Genomic DNA, 6,996 nt, shown 5'->3' on the forward strand with positions numbered 1-6,996 from the left:
CTGCTGAAACAGGTGGGGAGGCTTCAGATCATCTGAAATTCTTCACCATCACAGCCTTTGGATGCCCAGAAGTTTTGCTTTCACTTGGATGCTTTACCAGTCTCTGTAAATGCTAAGAATGGGCAGGCAGCCAGTGTGTACAAGGCTTGCTGCTTGTCCTGAAGTGCTTCTCTGGTCACTAGCCTCCTTTCAATAAGTAACACCTGCCCTTTTCTTGCAGCTCTCCATTACGGCTGGCCCCAGAGAATTCCAGAGGCATCCACACTGCCTGGAGCAGAGGGAGAGTTCTCTGGGCGTGAAACATAACACCAAGAGCTGTTTTGTCCTAGCACAGGCGTGAGTCCTGGTGAACTTACTCCACTTTTACAGTTCAGAATCACCTTCTAAACTATTGCTTTGTTTCCGCGTGACGGGCTTCAAATTCCCTGAAAAATCTAGTAGGTTAAGTGAAGAGACCAGGAGCAGACTATGATGCAGTCCGAACATGAATTCAGTAAATTGCCCTGAGTTCTGGGATATGAAGTTTTAAGAAATGCTTACAGCTGCTTCCATTTGATACCCCGGAGAAAAAGGCTCCCAATGATCTACTATCTTACATAGTTCACAGAATTTTGAAATCTGGACAAACTTTGAGATTGTCTCTTCCCATCACCTCGTTCTTAAAGGTCTGAACCTGTGTGGGCGTCTCTTGTCCTCGGGTGTCCAATGGCCCCATTTCATTTGCAGTCCTTCCCCGCTCTCATGCCATCTGGTCCTCGTAGCACTGTCAACTGCTCTACTCTGTCCTCCCCTCCCCCTTGCACTGGGGTGGGACAGTGACCCAGGCTGAACCTACCTTGGTTTGATAGAACAGCTTGGGCTGCAAGCAATCTTCTCATTTATTATACAGAAAGAACCAGGCTGTAGAATGAAGCCAAGTACAGACAAGCAGAGCCAAGTGCCAGAGCCCTGATGATATTGTCTGTACTTCTGGATTCAGGCATGTTTTCCTATTTGCATCCAAATGGTAGCCCAGGATTAACATGGTTCTGCACTTTGCTTTCTTCGTCTTTCAGTTAAACAATATAACCTTGAGATACTCCATTTCAGTATAGAGAGAGCATCCTCATTTATTTTTACAACTACCTAGTACCTCATTGTTGGATGGATCAGGAATTGATTCAACCACTTCTCTATTGAGGGACATCTGGGGTTATTACCAACCTTCTGATATTTCAAATGCATGTCACTTCATATTTTCCCAATGCTGTTGGTCTTAGAAGTAGGATGACTGGATTAAAGTACCAGTGTAATTTTTGCCAGATATGGACACATTCTTCTCCACAGGGATTGTTTTGTATTCTTACCAGCAATATGGGAAAGTCTTGTTTCTCCACTATGTTGCTCACAGAGTATGTGGTCAAACCTTTGGGTTTTTTCCTTTGCAGCATTTTAATCCTGTTCTCTTACGTTTTGCCCTCCTTGGCAAGGCAAAGCGGCTGCTCACCAACATCCATAGTATTGACCTGATAAGACTGGGGAACATTCAGTGGGGTTGTTCTGGAGATGCTGGTGAACAGAATCTAGAGTAGGTGGAAGAGTCATCTCTGTTGGGGATCAAATTATGACATAATCAGTGACATTGAAAAAATAGCCCATAACACTGGAAGGACGTAGGGGTAGAGGTGGGGGGAGTGATGGCAGTGAGCAGTATGGGGACTGCATTCAGAGGTGAGAGATGGGAAAAAGTGTAGAGAACACTTAGGGTGTTTGTCCCCTGCTGTTAGCTGTGTGAGTTGGTTTGGTTGATCTCAAGTGCTAACTCATGACGTGTGAAGCCACTAATAATTAAAGAGGATTTCTAGTGTGTGAAAATCTTTCTCTTTTCCAATCTTTTGGGAACTAAATCATCTCAATGCCCCCACCTCCACTTCATCGCTTCTCCAGCACACAAGTGAAAGCTATTTCAACGTTGTTAGGGAAAGCTTGACACCTGTTCGCTGTTTACTAACTTTGCCTCAATCTTCTCATTTTTAATACAAATAATAAAAGTAGAGAAAGTCATTTTAGAAGCATACTTTCAAAATTTTATCAGTGGGGTAAAGGAGTTCTGAAAAGAAAGGACACATCTCACCCTTTAAGTAGAGAGTTTTCAAGTCACTTAGATTATTATTTTTTTAAAAAATCAGTAAACTTGTCAAAACTATTAAAGCAGCTGTTTCAGAACTTCTATCACAGAGTCGAAGGACATAATTTATTGCTTCTTGCAAGTGAAAATGCAATGTGAGGAGGAAAAAAAAAAATCATTCCCTTTCTACCAAAAAATTGGACTCAAATAACTGAGCATTTGTGGCATCCAGCAAAATACAGACTGAAATTCACCACAACACTTCTTGTGGTTGGCTGAATAATGGGCTCCAAAAATATCTAGGTCCTAATCCCTGGAACCTGTGAATGTTACCTTATCTGGCAACAGGGCTTGCAGGTGTGATTAAATTAAGGATTTTGAGATGAGGAGATTATCCTGGATTGTCTGGGTGGGCCCTAAATGACCTCACAAGTGTCCTTATAAGAGGGCAGTGGGAGATTTGACTACAGGAAGAGAAAGCGATATGACGACCTCAATGAAGAGAGAGACAGATCTAAAGATAGAGGGAGGAGTCCTGGGCAGATAAGTACAAGGAATGTGGCTCTAGATGCCAGTGGATTCTCCTCTGGAGCCTCCGGAGGGGGCGCTAACATGTTTATTTCAGCCCAGTGATGCTGTTTTCAGACTTCTGGCCTCCAGAATTGTAAGAGAATACATTTCTATTGTTTTAAGCCATCAAGTGTGTGGTGGTTTGTTACAGTGGCCATAGGAAACTAATTTATACACTTCCAAATTTCTAGGAAATAAGAATTTGGTGTTTGATTTTAAAGTTTACTAAGTTAATGGAGGGGAATAAGAATGTAAAGGCATTATTTAATAGAACAAATATGACTGCCTCTTTCAGGTAGAAGAACGTAACTGCGTTACACTTCAAGAGCCTCACTTGTAAATAAGGTCAGTCTAGCTACCCTGAAGGGTCTCCCTGCTGTAAACTATCCTGACTTTTAAAATGTATTGTTAGGCTTATGTTAAGTAACAAATTAAGGCCCGGAGGTTTCATATACTAGTCAGCTTTGGCTTTGATAATGATAACGATGTGTAGCAAAAATCTCAAAACTTCAGTGGCTACAACAATAAATATCTATCTCTACTACACACTGCATGTTGGCAGCTGTAATTTGGGTGACCTTGCTCCAGGCTGCAGGTCAAGCTCAGGGCTGTTTCTTTTTTTATTTTTATTTTTTGCGGTATGTGGGCCTCTCACTGTTGTGGCCTCTCCTGTTGCGGAGCACAGGCTCCGGACGTGCAGGCTCGGCGGCCATGGCTCACGGGCCCAGCCGCTCCGCGGCATGTGGGATCTTCCCAGACCGGGGCACGAACCCGTGTCCCCTGCATCGGCAGGCGGACTCTCAACCACTGCGCCACCAGGGAAGCCCCAGGGCTGTTTTTTGTGTGTCCTTATGGTACCCAGGTTTAAGGAGTGACCCTCACCTGGGATGGAATGTTCTCACGGTGTAGGCCAGGAGCACAGAAGAGGTGTCAAAAACTTGCAAAGCCTCTATGATCTCTGTTTTGAACTAGTCACACGGCTACTTCTGCTCATATTCTATTGGACTAAGTACGTTACATGGTCAAGTGCATTATCATTGGGGCAGGAACATTTATTCCTCCTGGAGGTGAGGAAGCATATATCTGTTGAACAGTTATAATGTGTTCCATTCCCCTCCACCCTAAAAAAGTTACCTGAAACCAAAGAATGATGCAGTAAGCAGCAAGTAAATGCTGTATCAACACTGCAATTAAGGGGAGACTAATTTGGGGGGGCTAGTGACTGAACCTCAGGCTTCTATATGAAACCGAGGCTGCCAAATGGGGCTAAAGTGGTCCCAGGGTGGTGGCGTCCCCTTAGCAGAAACAAACACAAAGCCACTTTGGATTGCCATAGACAAAGATTAACCAAATAAAATCACGACCAAATGAATTCACATTAAACATACGTGGAATGAAGTCTCAATGAACAAGGGTCAGCAAAAATTACGGAAGACATATTCCAAACTTTTAGATGTGACTTAGCAAAATATAAAATAAGTTATGTTTTGTTAAGTTATTTAGTTATAACTAAATATAAAATTATTTATGAAATAAAATTTGGAAACACAAAATAAAAAACTATAAACAATGACGAGGCTGGGACTCCCCTGGCGGCGCAATGGTTAAGACTGTGCTCCCAATGCAGGAAGCCTGGGTTTGATCCCTGGTCAGGGAACTAGATCCCAGATGCATGCAGCAACTAACAGTTTGCATGCCACAACTAAGAAGCCCACAAAGTGCAACTAAGGAGCCTGCCTGCCGCAACTAAGACCCGGCACAACCAAATAAATAAATAAAATATTTTAAAAAAAGAAAGAATGACGAGGCTGATTTGAAAAAATTTCAGTAGAACTTTTGGACATGAAAAATTTGATTATTGAATAAAAGACTCAACTGATGGGTTAAACAGAAGATTAGACTCAATGAAATACTTATCAAAGTGGAAGAGAGATCCGAAGAAATCACTCAGAGTGCAGCATAGACAGACAAGGACATGCAGTATGTTAAAGAAGTTAAGAGATACAGACAACAGAATTAGAAGGTCTACATCTGAGTAACTGGAATCCCAGAAGGACAGTTATAGACAATGGAGAAAGGGCAATATTTGATGAGATGACAACTGAGCATTTTCCAGAAAGGATAAAAGATTTAAATCCATAGTGCAAAGTATAATTAGACAGGATAAATAAAAAGAACATCACATATAGACAAATTATAGAAAATTTAGAACATCAAGAACAAAGAGCAGCTAAAGATAAAGCAGATGACCTACACAGGAACAGTAATTAGACTAAAAGCTGCCCATTCATCATCAACAATGGAAGCCAGAAATCAGAAGAATAGCATCTGCAAAGCACTGAGAATGAGACAACCATTTACCCTGGGCAAGACTATAGAGTAGTTTTTCTTAAGGGTGGTTGCATTCCCCCCAAAACCCCCAAATAAATTAATTTCAGACCTATACTTCAGAATGGTAGGGGTGGGTAAAATTAGTGACACTAGTAACATTAACAGCATTGATTTACATCCTTCTACATTCCACAATGGCTTTCAGTCTGCTTCTAATACATAATTTTCACCATCTTGCATGAATGAGGGTAGACATTTTCAGATAAAAAGAAACTGAGTTTATCACCGATGGACTTTTACTAAAGGAATTTAAAAGGGTGTCCTTAAAGAAGAAAATGATCTCAAAGGAATGTCTAAGAAGCAAGAAGGAATTCTTAGAAACAAAACCACAAAATATATTGGTACAGCTAAAAGAAATTGTATATAAAAATAATATCGAATTTGGTGGTTTAAAAAAAGTACAGAACGAAATTGGACAGTAATACCACGGAAGGAGTTGATGAACAAAAAGAGTGTCTTAAGCTTCTTGTATTGTTCAGATGGGGGATTAAGATATTAACTTTTGATTTGTCAAGTAAGGTATGCATGTAAAGTGTCCAAGGTAAACAGGAAAAGAACAGTAAGGGAGTGATTAACATCCCAAATATAATAAGAAAATAAAGAACAATAACAGCATAATTTAATAAAAAGATGCATGAAAAATAAGAAAGAAAGTAAAAATGTGAAAACAAATCAAACATTTCAGAAATATTAATAAATGATAAAAGTAAATAGCTAATATAGTCAGATAAAAGGCAGGTATTTTGTTAGATTGGAAAAAAACTGGAATCATGTACCTATATCTCAGATATTTTATTATTTTTAGGGTGCTAGAACGAATAGCACACAGGTGTTCAAAATGTGTTTCTTAAAAAGCCTAGCTATTTTTATACAAAATGATTAGCTATTTACAAGTCATTGTAAATTTTGCTACCCACCTCTATATTTGTCAAAAGTTTGAAGTATGCTTTATTTGCCTGTATAATCATACACACCTTAAATCTGTGAGATTCCTCTGTGTGTCAATGAATGTCGCTAAGTTCCAAGATGACACCGGGTTTTACAGGTACATGTCCATCTTCAAAATGTTTGCCTCATGAGCTTTCTTTTTCAAGAATACAAAATACCAAAAATTGAAAAGAAAAAAAAATACAGTGTTATTTATATGAAGCATGCAGATATGTGACACTGTGTGTTCTCTTTGGGCACTTCCCAGACTTAAGATATACATAGCTTGCTAAGCCAACTCAATAATTTGTAGAGGCTTAGCATTAAAAATGTTCCCTATTTGTGATTACCCATTGTACTTGAAAATTGTTCTTGCTAATTTTTCACTTCTGGTGATCCAAGTGAATAGCATTTACCAAGCACCCACAGTATGAAATCTAAGATGTTAAAGGCAGCTTCCAAGGGCAACAAAATGGAATTCCAGAGATGAATCTACAAGTTAGGTTCTATATAATTGTTAAGTAGACGTGAAACTGATTGGAGGATGAAAGGGCAGTTTTGCTTTGGAAAAGACTACAGCAAGAGTTTCTTTTAAGGGTTGTGCTCCCTGAACTAGCCCCCTGCAAGAAATTGGACTAATCTGAGACTTCAGAGCGGTAGGGGGTGGGTAAAACTGCTCCCTGATACTAGTCACACCAAGTATATTTGTTTACATCCGCAAAGGATTTGCGTATGTTTAAAACATGTAATTACCTCTAAACTGAAAAAAAAAAAAAAAGAAAAGATCATGGAAAACTTAAAGAATATCAGTCTAAGCCAGAGATCCCTAGATTTTGCTGTGCATTAGAATCACCTGGGGAGCTTCTAAAACTTCTGATGCCTACGTGGCACCCCGCAGCAATTAAATGAGATTGTGTAGGGGGTGGGAGGTACAGAGCAGTGATTTTAAACATCCCCAGGTGTTCCTCTGTACAGCCAAGTTTGGGAACCACTGGCCAGGC

This window comes from Lipotes vexillifer, unplaced genomic scaffold (genome assembly GCF_000442215.2).
Source record: "Lipotes vexillifer unplaced genomic scaffold, Lipotes_vexillifer_v1.1 scaffold79, whole genome shotgun sequence".
In the NCBI taxonomy this organism is placed as follows: domain Eukaryota; kingdom Metazoa; phylum Chordata; class Mammalia; order Artiodactyla; family Lipotidae; genus Lipotes; species Lipotes vexillifer.